Genomic DNA, 14,981 nt, shown 5'->3' with positions numbered 1-14,981 from the left:
TCTGCAGCACCATTGGCCTTTGGGCGATATGGAGTAGAATTTCGATGTGCGATCTTAAACTGTTGACATACTTCTTGCATCAAATGACTATTGAGATTGGCAGAGTTGTCTGTAATGATCATCTTAGGAATTCCAAATCTACAAATGATATTGGCATGAACAAAATCTACTACAGCCTTCTTTGTCACTGACTTGAAAGTTACTTCTTCTACCCACTTTGTGAAGTAGTCAATGGCTACCAAAATGAACCTATGTCCATTTGATGCCTTCGGCTCAATCGGTCCAATCACATCCATTTCCCAAGCCAAGAACGGCCATGGAGCAGCCATTGCATGCAACTCAACAGGAGGAGAACGTATCAAATCACCGTGTACTTGACATTGATGACACTTTCAAACAAATTGAATAGAATCCCTTTTCATAGTAAGCTGGTAATAACTTGCTCGAAGAATCTTCTTTGACAAGACATGACCATTCATGTGCGACCCGTATACTCCAGAATGTATTTCAACCATGATTGCCGAGGATTCTTTTGCATCTACACACCTTAAAAGTCCCAGATCTGGGGTTCTCTTATACAAGATTCCCCCACTTAAGAAAAATCCACTAGCCAAACGCCTAATAGTCCTCTTTTGATCATTAGTGGTATATGTGGGTATTCTCCTGACTGAATGTACTGCTTGATATCCAAGAACTAAGGTTCTCCATCGAGCTCTTCTTCAACTGTATTACAGTAAGTATGCTGATTTCGACTCTGTATATGCACTGGATCGATGTAGGCTTTATTAGGATGTTGCAGCATTGAAGACAGAGTGGCTAAAGCATCAGCAATTTTATTACGAATCCTTGGAATATGCCTAAATTTTACTAACACAAACCGTTGACATAGCTCTTGCAAGCATTGTCGATACGGGATGAGCTTCAAATCTCGGGTCTCCCAATCGCCTTGAATTTGATGGACGAGCAAATCCGAATCTCCCAACACTAATAATTCCTGGACTCCCATATCAATAGCTAACCTCAAACCAAGAATGTAGGCTTTATACTCTGCCATATTGTTAGTACAGTAGAATCGAAGTTGTGCTGTTATCGGGAAATGTTGTCCCGATTCAGAGATAAGAACTGCACCTATTCCAACTCCTTTCATATTGACAGCTCCATCGAAGAATAACCTCCAACCTGGATCAGCATCTATAACGACTTCATCGACACACGACACTTCTTCGTCAGGAAAATATGTCTTTAATGGCTCGTACTCTTCATCGATGGGGTTCTCAGCAAGATAATCTGCCAAGGCCTGGGCTTTCATGGTGGTTCGAGTCACATATACAATGTCGAATTCGGTAAGCAATATTTGCCACTTTGCCAATCGACCCGTCGGCATAGGCTTCTGAAAGATATACTTCAAAGGATCCATGTGGGAGATGAGATAAGTAGTATAGGATGAGAGATAATGCTTCAACTTCTGTGCTACCCAAGTTAGGGCACAACACGTCCTTTCAAGAAGAGTATACCTGGCCTCATATGCGGTGAACTTCTTGCTAAGATAATAAATAGCCTGTTTCTTTTTGCCTGTGACATCATGTTGACCCAGGACACAACTGAAAGAATTGTCCATGACTGATAAATATAAGATCAAAGGCCTACCAGACTCCGGGGGTACCAGCATGGGCGGATTTGACAAATATCTTTTGATTCGATCGAACGCTTCCTAACATTCTTCAGTTCATTTTACCGCAGCACTCTTTTTCAGCAACTTGAATATGGGCTCACAAGTGATCGTGAGTTGAGTAATAAACTTGCTAATGTAGTTCATTCTACCAAGCAAACTCATCACCTCCGTTCTATTCCTGGGCGGGGGCAAATTCTGAATGGCTTTGATTTTCGAGGGATCCAATTCAATTCCCCGACAGCTGACTACAAACCCTAACAGCTTTCCTGATGGAACTCCAAATACATATTTTGCCGGGTTGAGTTTGAGATTATACCTGCGAAGCCTTTCGAAGAACTTTCTTAAATCTTTAACATGGTCGGCCTGACTTTTTGACTTAATAATCACATCATCCACGTAGACCTTAATCTCCTTATGCATCATATCATGAAACATAGTGGTCATGGCTCTCATGTATGTTGCTCCAGCATTCTTCAAACCGAACGGCATCACTCGATAATAATAAGTTCCCCATGGTGTGATAAAAGATGTCTTCTCCGCATCTTCATCATCTATAATAAGCTGATGATATCCGGCATTGCAATCCATAAAAGAGGCAACCTCATATTTAGCACAATTGTCTAACAAAATGTGGATGTTGGGCAGTGGAAAATCATCTTTCGGACTTTCTCTGTTCAAATCACGGTAATCAACACACACTCAAATTTTGCAATCTTTCTTTGGTACGAGAACAATATTGGATAACCACATGGGATAGCGAGCTACTCGAATTACTTTGGCTTCAAGTTGTTTCATGATTTCTTCTTTGATTTTAATACTTACATCTATTTTAAACTTCCTCGACTTCTGTTTGACAGGAGAGAACGCGGGATCAGTTGGCAATTTGTGAGCCACTAGTTCAGTGCTTAAACCAGGCATATCATCATAAGACCATGCAAAAACATCTTTATAATCAATTAATGCTTGAATCATTCCATCTTTCAGCTGTTGCAAAACATGTACACTGATTTTAGTTTCCCTATCATCTTCTTGATCCCTATTTATTGGCTTAGTCTTATTCAAATTAGGATTCGGTTTGTCTTCAAACTGTTCCAACTCTTTACTTATTTCTTCTAGTGCTTCTTCTTCATCATATTCCCTATCCTGCTTCATTATATCTTGATTATTTTGGATTTTAAGATTAGGCTAAAAATTCTGCATGCATGTCATGTCATTAGAATCAGCATAAAGAGAACTGTGTAAAAAGGAAAAACAAAATATATTAGACACAAAATAAAAGGGACATTGCATTTCATTAAATAAAAGATAGAAGGGTTTAAACACAGATGCCAACATAACATAAACAAACTAAAATCCGAATTACATCCATGAAATAGCTTGGATAAATAGAAAGAAAAATAAAATAAACTACCAAAACTCCCTCCTGACAGGGAGAGGAGTGACTTCCCAATTATTGAGCCGAACAGCTGGACCTATGAATTGCACGTCGGCCATACTGGTACCTGCTCCTGCTTCGACCATATCAACTTCAATAAAAAGGTTCTGGAAGTCATCAACCAATTCAACTTCAAATTCCACATGCTTCGTGACACCGCTCTTAACAAATGACTCACTGAGTAGTGGCATTGGGCGAGGGAGTGACCATGTTTCCTTTTCCCTTCCCTTGGCTCTCTTCAGATCTTCAGCTGTAGGCTCAAATCCCAGACTAAACGTGCCCACGTTCTCACTCGGACATATGGGATGAACTATACCGTGCAAAGACGCTCCCAAACCCTTTCCTGGCTCAAATCCATATTTCCAAAGTTCACTCACCGTCATGATAGAAGCAGAAGACAATTGCGGTCCCAGTATAGCCTGCCATTCAAGGATACGATTCACTTGCACTGTATCCAAAATTTGATAGACGAATGTCTCCTCTACGTTATTTGCTTCAATAAGAGAAAAGGAAGAATCTTCGTAAGCTAACAAATCTCCTTCACCATGAATAACTACTTTTTGCCTGTCATGCTCAAACTTAATCATTTGGTGCAATGTAGATGCAACCGCCTTGGCCTTGTGGATCCACGGCCTTCCCAACAACAGATTGTAAGAGGATTCTACATTTAATACTTGAAATTCTATGGTGAACTCAACAGGCCCTATGGTCAACATTAGTTCTATTTCGCCAATGGAATTTGATTTTACACCATCGCAAGCCCTAACATATACATTGTTGGGCTTAATCCTGTCAGCACCAATACTCAGCTTTTGCAAAGTAGAAATAGGGCAAATATTTGCACCTGAACCTCCATCAATCATAACATGAGTGACGTAAAAATCTTCACACTTCACTGTAATGTAAAGGACCCGATTATGCCCTATACCTTCAACAGGCAATTCATCATCAGAAAAGCTAATCCGATTGACCTCAAAGATTTTTCCAACCATTTTCTCAAGTTGGTTGATTGTAATCTCCCTTGGAACATATGCTTCATTTAATACCTTCAGTAAAACATCACGATGCTCCTTGGAGTGCAACAGCAAAGATAAAAAGGAAATTTGAGCAGGGGTTTTCTTCAGCTGGTCTAATATTAAATACTCTGGCAATTTCATCTTTTTCAAAAATTCTTTGGCTTCTTCTTCGGTGATAGGCTTTTTGATAGATGACGGTCCACTCACCGTTGGCTTGGACTTTCTTAAGCTTTTAGGCATGAAACATCTTCCTGACCTAGTCAAACCCCTTATCTCATCTACATCTTCCACAACTTCTTTCCCATGATAGGTCATCACAGTCCGCCCATAATTCCAGGGAACCCTTTTCGTATTAACTATCTAAGGTTGGGTAACCGGTTTGAGGACAATAGGCTCTGCCAGTGCTCCTTTCACCGTCAAGATGGGCTGACTCAGAGCTCCCACCACTGTCAACTTAGGTTTATCCTGACTTGAATCAACATGCCTTCTGGCACCTTGTACTGTGATCAGGGGTTTCTTTGTACTTTCTTGGGCTTTATCTTCTCTCATTCCTTCTCGGTTCAATGACATTGCTTTCAAAGACTCCGTTACATTCACCGATTTCTCCTCAATGGTCTGTATCTTGACAATAGGCTTATAACCCCTCGAAGACTCTTTCCCATCATATATCAATTCTAACATATTGGCTTCAGCATGGGTTGGCAGCGGATTCTGGTTAATGTTTGGACCCTCCGGGGCCTGGACCAGCATCTGATTTGTGTCAATTAAATCTTAGACAACTCTCTTTAAATGCCAGCATTTCTCGATATCATGGCCTGGCATATCAGAACAGTACGCACACCTTAAAGAATAATCGAGATTCCTCAGTGGTGGGTTTGAAAGCCTTCCTTGAATTGGGCTTGAAACCTTCAACTTTCTCAACCTATCAAAAAAGCTAGCATATGACTCCCCAAGAGGTGTGAATTAATTTTTGACCGCCTTCTTCTTCTTATACTCGGGCCTAGGCTGAAAACTGGGTCTGGAGGGGTTTTGATAATTTGGTGGAGCGAATGGGCGATTTTGTGGAGCTTGCGCGCGCCACTGCGGGTAAGAAGAGGTTTGGGCATATGGCTGCGCGCTATATACTAGGTATGGGGGTGGTGGAATGGAATATAAAGGGTTTTGTGGAGGGTAGTAATGGTGGGGAGAAATATATGGAGCTTGGGTGTAGACTTGGGCTTGGGATTGGGGATAGGGGCGAGGTGGTCTTTTGGGATAGGAATGGGTTCCAGCTACAACAGTCGCCACATCCTCTTTCTTCTTTTTACCTCCAAATGCGCCAAATCCACCTTGAATCGCTTGTGTGGTGGCTTTTAAAGCGGCAAAACTCACTATTCGGCCGGTCTTAATTCCGTCCTCTATAATCTCCCCCATTTTGAGAACTTCCATAAAAGACTTTCCCATTGCCGGAAGTAAATGCTAAAAGTAGGTCTCATCCTGCGCCTAAGTAAAAATTTCTACCAACTTACTTTCTTTCATTGGAGGCTTTACCCTGGCGGCCTGTTCATGCCACCTTATTGCATATTCCCTAAAACCTTTAGTGCTCTTTTTCTTCATGTTGACCAAGGATTTTTTGTCCAGAATTAGGTCGATGTTATACTGAAAATGTTGAACAAATTCAGAAGCCAAATCATTCCAGCTGTTCCATTTATCGATGTCTCGATCGATAAATCATTCTGAGGCCAGATCTGAAAGACTCTCGCCAAAGAAGGCCATGAGCAGTTCTTCCTTTCCTCCTGCAGCCCTCAACTGGTTGCAATAACGTCTCAAGTGTGCAACGAGATCACCGTGTCCTGCATACTTCTCGAACTTAGGCATCCTAAAACCGAAGATTGATGTCTGGGAACATGCAAAGATCTTTTTAGGAAACACTCCTATAATCTCTGATCCCTTGCAAATTTCTCATTGCCTGCTCTAAACTCTTCATTTTCTGGGCTATGATATCCTGTTCCTCTGCTGCGACAGGTTTCTCCGTATCAAATGGAAATCCAGGCGGCTGAGTGTACCCATATGGTTCATTCATTTGCAAAGTAGGCTCAGGGGCATAATACTGACTATCTGGAACCTTCAGTACTGGCTCACTGGCAGACCTAGGAAGCCTCATTGTAGGACGCACAATATATATGGGAGTTTTATGTGGTGGCGGAGCCACGAATACCAGTGTGATCAGTGGCGCTGGCTGAGTAACTGGTCTTGATTGGGGAGCTGCCAAGGGCACACTAGAACTGCCAGGATAATAACGTCGCGGAGTGAATCCTGGCGCGTGCTCAGGTGACTCAGTAGGAGCAGAGAATTGTGCCTGAGAGAGCGGTGGGCAGTTAGAGATATTCCCAAGACCTTCAGGGAGTGGAGGAGGAGGCATTCCGCTGGCCCATGCCCAGTGTAAATCTATCAATTATTGCCTGAGCCTTACTACCTCTTCATTGTGTTCAGAACTTTCTTCCCTGTGATCCTGATCCGGGTCAATGAGCGAATTTTCAATCTCCCTGCTAGCCATGACGAGCTTTGCTTTGGATCTGGTGAAGTATGGGTGACTAGCCAGAGTGCTGCAAACGTACCACTATTATCTGAAAGAACATGCTCATCAAAGACGACATCTGTTAGGATTAGGGCACACAACAAGCATGGGAATCACATTGGTAAAATTGCCCTAAATTCATGTTCATTTCTACCAACTTTTGAGGGTAGCGAGGTCATTTTAACATCATCCTGATTTTTGTCTACACTATTTTTTATCTACACTTATTATTATTATTATTATTATTCCTTTCCCTCTCTTTCCCCCCCCCCCCCCTTTTTTTTTGTATCAATCTCTGTTCTTTTCCTTTCTCTCGTTATCTACCTTTATTTTATCATTCTGTATGGCTTTTGTTTTTTCTTAAAAGAGGAAAAATAATGAAAAACAACGAAACAAAATGATTAGATCGTACCCAAAAGTAGGTTGCCTACGTATCATGTTGTACATGAATCAGATCTTGCGTAGTTCGGGCAGTCTTGCCAAAATGGCCAATTAAACTCTTTTTCATTCTTTTGCTTAAAACTTTAAGAAGAAACGAAAATAACAATTTGTCAAAAGAATTGACGAACATCTTTTTGCATTTTTTACTTTTAAAATACGTATACAAAACGAAACCTATGATTACCAAAGAAAAATCTTTTGGGGTTTTCAATTTTGAATTTCATATGAAAATGAAACTTGAAACTATTAAAGGAAAATCTTTTTGTAGTTTTCTTTTAGAGATGTACATGAAACGCCTACTCTAAGTGAAGAGTGAAGAAAATCTTTTTTTTTTTGAATTTTTTAAATAAGATCCCTGAACCAACAATAGGTTGCCTACGTATCTCACATCTCGAAAGAGGAGAATCAGGGGTGCGTAGTTCGTCCAGATTGGACAATTAACGATAAATTGACCCTAACTTAAAAGACACTATCAAAAACAAACGAAAAAAAAAAACTTTTGGATTTTCAGCTAGACACTGACACCACCGATTATGAAGAAAAATCTTTTTGTTACTTTTGTTTTTGACAAATAAGTAGAAAAGGCAAACAAAACTTTTTTTTTTTTTTTTGAATTTACGGAACTTTGAGAAAACAAATGTAAAAAGTAAAAAAAATCTTTTTTAGTTTTCGGATCGTGAGGAACAAAAGCCATAAAGAATTCCAAAATAAACTACGACATTCTCCTTTTTTTTTCATTTTTTTCGACTCACTTTTTCCATTTTTTTTCGTTTTTGCCTTACTCCTAAATCATTTTTTTATTATTATTATTATTTTATTTCTTTTTTTTTTTCAAAAATCAGTCCGTCAAATGACCACGTTACCCTTAAAAATGCAACAGTTAGCACGTAGGGATGCTTTAGAGGTGAGTTTCCTACAAAGGGCCATGTGGGTCCCGCTAGGTCTCAGCATGATGCACATAAGCATGACCTAAAGGCTGACCTACGTTGTGGTTTACTAACAGGGCTGTTCGGGGGAGCGTATGGTCGATAGTGGCTGCTTTGCTTTCCACCTACTCCATAACACCGACGGCTTCCCCCTAAAATAAGGGTGACTCAACTAGAGGTTGTGTACAACACGTGTACTACAGACTTGTTGTAGAAAGAAGACCGGGGGTGGACACGTGATGACAGATATAAAGCGGTAATACATAGGTTAAATACTATAAACAAAGAGCACGAAAAACACACAAAAGTGAAAACAATAACACAAACAAAATCACAAAGAATGCTTATACACTCGTAATGCCAAACACAGCCGATACGACTCCAAAAATAGCTCGAATTCTGAAAACTTGTCATAGGTCCCCAGCAGAGTCGCCAGAAGCTGTCACACCCCTTTTTTTACGTACTCCAAAAAAAGATTTATATTTTAAGGGTCAAAAGGGTTTTATTATTTAAGTGACAAGAAGTGAAAGTTTGTTTCGGAAAAGGATTATTTACATTTTTTATTCAGAGTCGCCACTTGGCATAATCTGGTGTGCCAAGTCACCGGTAGATAATCCTTTCCAAAACCATTTGACTCTTTAAACTGGTTTGTGAACAGAGATTCCAGCTAAGGAATTTTGTTGACCGAGGGGAAGGTGTTAGGCACCTCTCGATCCTGTGGTTCAACCATGGTCGCTTAGTAGAGTATATCAACTATTTTGGCATTACGAAATGTATAAACCACACAAAAGCGCTCAAAATAATCAAACAATAAAACAAAACACAACAAAATGTAAGGTCCAGTCCAAATTATTACAACCCAAAATAAAAATACTGAAATAACCTACACTAGTCCTAAACTATGCTTTACCCGATGCCTCGGGCCTTGATCACGAGAATCCTTTGCGTACAAAATTCTTCGGGGCATTCCCCGGTGAGTAAATACAAACTACCTCGGGGCATTCCCCGGTTAAATGAATACACTTTGAATCGAATGCGATAAAGTAGAAAACATTCAACACTTACTCCACGTTCACATCCAACGAAGCACTTATATCTAAATTTGCCTACCCGAACCTACATTTGCCTATCTATCTCAACAAAATTCATGCTTATTCCAAATTAAACCGCTAATAATGAATTAAAACAAATACGTATCCACTTTTGTCAATTTTAATTCCACCCCAAACAATCAATTTTAATTCTCCAAAAACGAGATATCATTTCTTCACATAATCCATAATCAATCCGCAATCAAAAGAGTCAAATACCAAATCAAAACAAATAAATCATTCACAACCACAACATCAATAAAGAGTCAAGATAAAATAAAGATCGGTAGAAGAAATGGACCTCGATGAAACCGATCCTTGTCGATAATAAAGAAATCCGAAGATCAAAATACTCGACCGGAGAACCTCAACAGCAACAAACTCCGATTTCGATTCCAAACTGATCTCAATAGACAGGTCAATACGAATGAAAATCAAACCCAAAAACCCAAAATGAGAGTCAATGAACCTCGCAACCTCAATATCAGTCGACAGAATCCGCGTGCCAAAGAACCTCGAACCGAACTTCAACAATGAGAAAGATCCAATTCAATATCGCTAATCCCAGTCCGAACAAATTTGAACCAGGGAACACAAACTCAATTATAAACTACCAAATCAACAACTTTGAACAGCCATAATAAAACCCCGAAGTTGAAACCAATCTCGAAACCCAAGAGCAGAATAGACCCAAATAAAAAACAACCGACGATGAACAGCAATCCGACACTAAAGGGACAACAAGATCAATACGAATGACTAATTTTCATTTGAAATTGGACGGAAAGGGGGAGGGAATGGTGGTTCCTTCACTGACAGTCGTCGGAATAGGGTATTTCGACGAGTTTGACCGAATTTTTAAGATTGGGTCATTTTGGGTAGTTTTTCGGTCAACCTCCGACCGCACAAACAGTGCAAACAGCGACTGTAGAAGGGAGGTTTAGTCGTCGTTGACTGGTGGCCCTGGAAGCTGGAGGAGGAGGACCAGAGAGAGCCAGCGGCGGCACTGGGTTGGTTCGCCGCTGCTGGTGGCGGCGGAGCTTTCTCCGAATCAGTGTAGACTCACCGGAACAGTGACCGAAAAACAACTAAACGGTCGAATTTCGGCTATATCTCATCCAGAAATCGAAGGAAAATAAAGAGATTTGGGAGATTACGAGACTGATTCGAACAACTGACACCGAAACTGAGTCCGGCACTTAGGTCGCCGGAAAAAGCTTGAACGGAAATTTGATTTCTCGCCGCTTTCCCTATTCCTTCGCCGGATTTCGTCAAACGCCCTTCATTTTTCGTTTCTCCTTACTGAGTGTGTGTGCAAGTGTTTTCCAGCTAGAGCAAGTGTGTGTGTACGTGAATCGTGAGGTCTGTGTGTTAATGGTGTAAGGTTAAGAAGATGATGGAAATAGAAGAAGAAAATTTTTTTGAGATCTGCTCTCTTTCTTTTTCTGGGTTGATCGGCCCTCTTTTTTTTTTGTTACTGTTCGTCCTCCTTTCTTTTGTGAGAGTATGTGTGTATATATTGTGAGGGTGGGTAGTGGTGAGGTAGGGTAAGTGGGGTCAACGGGTAGGGGGTAGAGGGTAGCGTGTGGGGTGGTGAGGTGGTTTATTTTGATTGGGTAGATTATTAGGATAAGATAGAATTAGTTAGGATAGGTTTTGTTAGGAATTTTTGTTATTATTATTATTATTATTATTTTGTATTTTGTGAGGGTATAATAACATGGGTGAGGGTACACGGTAGGATAAAAATAAAATGGGTAAAAACGACATCGGGGAGGGACAAAATTAGGTGTCTACAGTTGGCGGTAGTGGTGGTGACGGAAGAAAGTGCGGTGCTTGACGTTGGTGTTTGTAGCAGCTAGTTGGCAATGATGGAGGAGGTTGGTATTAGGGATTGATCGCAGTGATGGTAGTGGTTGATAGTGATGGTGGCGACGATGACAATAATGATAGGAATAGTGGATATAATTATATGGAGGTAGTAGATATGGTAGTGATGTATTGATAATGGTGGTTGGCAGCGAAGTGACGATTGTGATGACAGAAATGATTCGTCTTGGTGGTTGGAGGTTGGTGATGATGATATTTGATCGTTGTGAATAGAGATTGGGTGACAGTAAAAATTATTCACACAAAAGTACCACTTAAGTATATTAATATTTTATTTAATATCCTAATGATTAAGATTAATAAGTGCTTAAATTTTAATATAAACAAATAACACACTTAATATGATCTAAGGTTGAATCATTTAGTTAAATCTCCACTAACTATAAATACATGAGGCCTAAAATAATTCATAGGGATAATTGAGAGAAGAAAATTTAGAAAATGTGCAAGATACATAGCTTATATATTTGGCTATTGAAACAAAATTATTTTTTTTTGCATTCGGTGTCCGATATCCATATTGGAGCCTCGACTAATCCAGATCGCGCACTGTAGAGTCCATTCTGGTGGTTTTCACCCGTTGTCTGGTACCCACATTGGGGCCCTGACTAATCCGGATCGCACCGTATAGCCCATGACTCTCCCAACAGGATTTTCTCCATATCCAAGGCCTCAACCCGAGATCTCTGATTAAGAATGGAACAGTCCCATCACTACACCTAAGGGTGTTAAGTGGGCCAGGCCGAGTCAACCCGGAACTGGCCCGTTAAAATTAACCGGTTGTGGGCCGGGCCGATTCCGGGTTAAACAGTAAAATTTTTAAAAACAACCTTGACCCGACCCACTTAACCCAATCCGGTCTAACCCACCTAAAACCGGTTGAAAAAACGATCAAACCCAGTCAAAAATAAAAAATAACAAAAAAATTCCAATATACACTATATGTACCCACCTATATACATTTTAAATACGTTAAACGATATATAAACACTATATATATAGTATATACTACATTAGAATTTAAAAATTATATACAATATACACAATTACACATATACGTAACATTCAATATATAGGACTATACGTACTACTTTAAATAAAACATATACTACAACATATATATACTACAATATATATAAGTATATATATAGAGTTATATACTAATTTATAAAACATATACACATATATACGCATCATTCAATATATATGTACTACTTTAAATAAAACATATACTACAATATATATATATATATATATATATATATATATATATAGTACAATATATATATAGTTATATATACTAATTTATAAAACATATACACATGTATACATTAAATATACACGTCTATAGAAGATATATACACAAATATACGCACCATTCAATATATATGTACTACATTAAGTAAAACATATACTATATATATATATATATATATATATATATATATAGTTATATAGTTATATAGTTATATACTAGTTTATAAAACATATACACATGTATACGTTAAGTATATATGTCTATAGAAGATATATATACATATATACGCACCATTCAATATATATGTACTACTTTAAATAAAATATACTACAAGATATATATATATATATATATATATATATATATATATATATATAGTTATATACTAATTTATAAAACATATACACATGTATACGTTAAATATATATGTCTATAGAAGATATATACACATATATACGCACCATTCAATATTTATGTACTACTTTAAATAAAATATACTACAATATATATATATATATAGTTATATATATAGTTATATATTAATTTATAAAACATATACACATGTATACGTTAAATATATACGTCTATAGAAGATATATATACATATTTATGCACCATGCAATATATATGTACTACTTTAAATAAAATATACTACAATATATATATATATATATATATTGTAGTATATATATATATAGTTATATACTAATTTATAAAACATATACACATGTATACGTTAAATATATACGTCTATAGAAGATATATACACATATATACGCACCATTCAATATATATGTACTACTTTAAATAAAATATACTACAATATATACACATACTATATATATAGTTATATACTAATTTATAAAACATATACACACATATACAATAAATATATACTACTTTGAAAGATATATACACACATATATGTACCATTCAATATATGTACTACTTTAAATAAAATATACTACAGTATATATACATTACAATATATACACACACTATATATATAGTTATATACTAATTTATAAACCATATACACATGTATACGTTAAATATATACGTCTATAGAAGATATATACACATATATACGTACCATTCAATATATATTTACTATTTTAAATAAAATATACTACAATATATATATATATATATGCTACAATATATATATATATATAATTATATTAATTTATAAAATATATACACATATATACGTTAGATATATACTTCTATAGATTAATAGTATTTGATAGTAAATTACTAATACATTAAAACTAAGTTATAATTAAATCCATTTTTTTTAAAAGCTTAACCGGATTGGGCCGGGTTGTCGAGCCCAACAAAAAAGATAAACTGACCCAGGACTCGGTATCCTACAGCCCGTGGGCTGATCGGGGCGGATCAAACCGGATTGGTTTTTGTAAGTAGACTGGGTTGGGCCGGACTGGTCCGGGTCAGTTCAGCCCGTTTGACAGATTTAACTACACCACAACCCATGTTGGTGCAATAAAATTATACTACTATTTAACATGCGAAACATCGAACGTAGACCACACGTCCAACATGGTATTTACATACTGATAGTACATATTACAACACCCAAAAGATCCTCTTCTTTAAATATTACAAGAGATGATCTTTGGTTCTCAAACCAAAAGAAAAAAAGAAAGAGAGAGAGACACACCACAACACATAAAAAGTACCAAAGGACATATCTAACACATAGAACCCAGCCTAGTTTTTTCTTCTTCTCAAATTTCCCACCTTTGCGTCGATCCCATTAAGAAATCCTAAAACCCCATTTAGAAGCATATTGTACAAGCTCAGTCATTTCCTCTTCATTAATATATCCATCACCATTATTATCTGCAATGCGAAGGGCTTTCCCAGCTTTTCGACGACAAAAATGCAATCCCATCTCTTTAAATGCAAATCTCAATTCTTGTTTGCTAAGTTTTCCATCTCTATTTTTGTCATATTTCTTGAGCATACCTTTCACTTGTTGATCACTTAGTGGATGATTTACACCTCTAGCATTGAGCCAAGGCATTTTTCTTTTCTTTGTCTAATTAGTTAATAAGGATATATAAGTAGTGGTGGATGAATTTTCAACAAGAGGTGTTTCATATATATATAAGGGTAGCTAAGAGATTTGATGAGGGAGTTATTTTCTGTTCCTTCGAATATCATTTTATTATATTTGGATAAAAATTTAAGAATTTATTCCTTTCTTCAATTGGTTTTTATTATTAGTATACTTTTTAAGCTCTCAATCGATATTTCTTGAAACCCTTTTCTGTGAAAAATGTCGATAAGTTCTACGGAATTAAAATCATTTCTGAAGAGTTGTATTTAATAATGAATGATTTGACAACTCGATTAATCCATTTGATTGAAATTATTCTTTAAGAATCTTTCTCCATTGTAATTATTAAGTTATATCTGTTTTATATTTGTTTAATTTTTTTCCTAGCTAATAGGTTGGTCGTCCAAAGCACTAAAGGATGACTAGATTAAAGCATACTAATTTTCTTCAAGTAATTTTATATATGTAATTATACTCAAAGCACTAAAGGATTATAAAAGCATTATTGTTAGTTCAAGTAAAACTAATTAACCAAACTGTTTTAAATATCTTATGATTATCTTTTGCTGAATTAGATGCTTTTAGAATTTTGAAGATCTTATACAGTATATT

General features: G+C 37.1%; 1 pseudogene; it reads right to left on the bottom strand.

The window, feature by feature from the left end:
• The window catches only part of LOC124898091, a 15,180-nt pseudogene extending 847 nt beyond the window's left edge, over window positions 1-14,333 (bottom strand).
• Window positions 14,334-14,981: the final 648 nt, after the last annotated feature.

This window comes from Capsicum annuum, chromosome 4 (genome assembly GCF_002878395.1).
Source record: "Capsicum annuum cultivar UCD-10X-F1 chromosome 4, UCD10Xv1.1, whole genome shotgun sequence".
Lineage (NCBI taxonomy): Eukaryota > Viridiplantae > Streptophyta > Magnoliopsida > Solanales > Solanaceae > Capsicum > Capsicum annuum.
The sequence above is the reverse complement of the archived record's forward strand: the minus strand, read 5'-3'. Positions and strand labels throughout refer to the sequence as shown.